At 41.6% G+C, this 2,087-nt stretch overlaps 1 pseudogene; it reads right to left on the bottom strand.

Annotated features, from left to right (window-relative positions):
• Positions 1-953: 953 nt before the first annotated feature.
• LOC122102955 lies at positions 954-1,402 on the bottom strand (annotated as a pseudogene).
• Between the last annotated feature and the right edge of the window lie 685 nt (positions 1,403-2,087).

The following is a 2,087-nucleotide window of genomic DNA, read 5'->3' as shown; positions in this document are numbered from 1 at the left end:
CCAGTGGAGCTGTCCCTACTGCCACCTCAGCTGTGGCTACTGGCAAGGGCTCAGATCTGTTATCTTGCCTGGATTTTCCCTCTTTGGCCAAACTCTCTGTACTGTGATGGCACACTTGGTGTGACTCTCTAGCCTAGGACTGTTCACTGGAACATTAAAACTGCTTTCTATGTAAGAGCTTGTTTACCCTCCAGCTTCTCCTCCTCCATCTTCCCCCAAATCCTCATGATTTTTTTTGACCAGAAAAAAATAGCTTTATTTGGACTGAGAATTGGAAAATGAGAGTAGGACCTGAGCTAGCATGTTGAGCTAAGGAGTAGAGATTACATTTCCAGAAAGCTCATCAACCAAATGGACTCTTGCTTTGAATCAAGGCAGCCTTGCAGTTAATGAAATCATTAAGAGGCCTACTGGGAATATATCTAGCTCTAAATGATCCTAGTATGCTACCTTTATAAAAAAATACAGTTTTTTTTTTATCATAATGAAATTTCCAGCAACCACACGTATTACAAACGGAAATGGAAGGGAAAAAAATCACATTTTACAGAATTTAAACTTGTCTTCAGCATTTAGCTCAGAGGTTTCACCATCTTCAAGAAACTGCTCCTCTGTTAAAGTCTTCAGCTCTTGATATTGGAGGCACGGCTCAATTGGTAGAGTGCCAGCCAATGAGTAAAAGCATTAGGTACTGAGCTGGAGTCCCAGTCTCGAACCAAAAAAAAAAGAAAAAGAAAACAAAAAATCGATCAACCAGGAAGGAGATGGTCTTTACTAGCCCACAGAAATACTTTATCCATTTCCCTAGCCAGTCAGGGCTGAACAGCAGGGTAAGGCTCAGATGAGGGTGGGGTGGGGATCAGAGCGCTAATTTCCCCCTAGTACAACACCACAGCAGAAGCTTGATGAGAGCAAAACTGGTGAGACTTGAGGGGAGGGTCCAGGCCCTGAATTCAGTCAGAGCCTCTGCTGGAAGAGAAGGAGGAAAAGGAGGAATGCTTGCCATGCTTGTGGTGTTTGTGCATCTTTTTATGTGTTTTCTTCATTTTCTTCAGTGTTTTCTTGTCCATTGGGGCTCGTGGGCCTATGCCAGGAGCCAGGTGATTCACAGGACACATGCCAGGTGCAGGTGGTCGGCATGGGGTGGGTAAGGACCTGAGGGTTGGTATCCTGGATACTGTGGCTGTGGCACAGGGTAAGAGGGCCCACATGGAGGGAAAGCTGGGTTCCCCTGGGGAGGTCCTGGAGGAAAGGGACACCAGGGAACAGGACCAGGAGGAATGGCCAGATTTACAGGTTGTGGGCACAAAGGAGGTGGACACCCAGGATTGGAACCTCCAGGGCACCCCATGTAAGGGATACTTGCATTTTGCACCGGCTGCGCTGCATTGTGATGCCACATGTTCAGGTGTTTTCCTAAGCCTTTCCTCCGGCGCCTGGATTAGACCTGTCCTCCAGAGCCTTTTCCACCTCATGATTTTTTATGAATGGTTTTTTAGTGAAAAATGTTTTTGGTGTTTATGTTTTGGTTTGGCATAAAATGAGCCTACTATTGTCTTAATTTAATAAAAAAAAAACTCTGATTCTATGACAGCATAAATTTTGTAGGTAATGGTTAAGACTAGGTTGCCTTTCTGAAAAAAAATATCACCACCCAAAAAAGAGGAACAAAAGGAAAATAAATATGACAGGAAACATAAATGTTAATGGACTAGTAGTCTGCCGGTTTGCTTTAACTTTTAATCAAAAATTAAAGTAATACTTGATAATGTTTTATTAACATATTTAAATTTCTTCATTCTTGTCATTTAAGATTCACTTTATAAAGAAATTCAACAGGTGACAATGTTTTTTCATGACTTTTCCAAAGAAATGATCATTTCATCATTATAGTGTATAGCACAATACACCCAGAAAGCTTTTAAGGAAAAAAATTTTCCCATTCTTTGGTTTGCTTCAGTCTGTATTTAAAGCTGCATACCACATCTTACCCACCCTATTGTCTGTCTTCTCATTTGAAATATTTCAATAAGTTTTCTTTCCCTGGTTTGTCAGTCAGAAAATCTTTCTAAAACAACATGCTTTCA

The sequence above is a fragment of the Dipodomys spectabilis genome, unplaced genomic scaffold (assembly GCF_019054845.1).
Source record: "Dipodomys spectabilis isolate Male_0828 unplaced genomic scaffold, ASM1905484v1 ptg001100l, whole genome shotgun sequence".
NCBI lineage: Eukaryota > Metazoa > Chordata > Mammalia > Rodentia > Heteromyidae > Dipodomys > Dipodomys spectabilis.
Note: the sequence above shows the minus strand (reverse complement) of the source record. Positions and strands in the feature narration are given on the sequence as shown.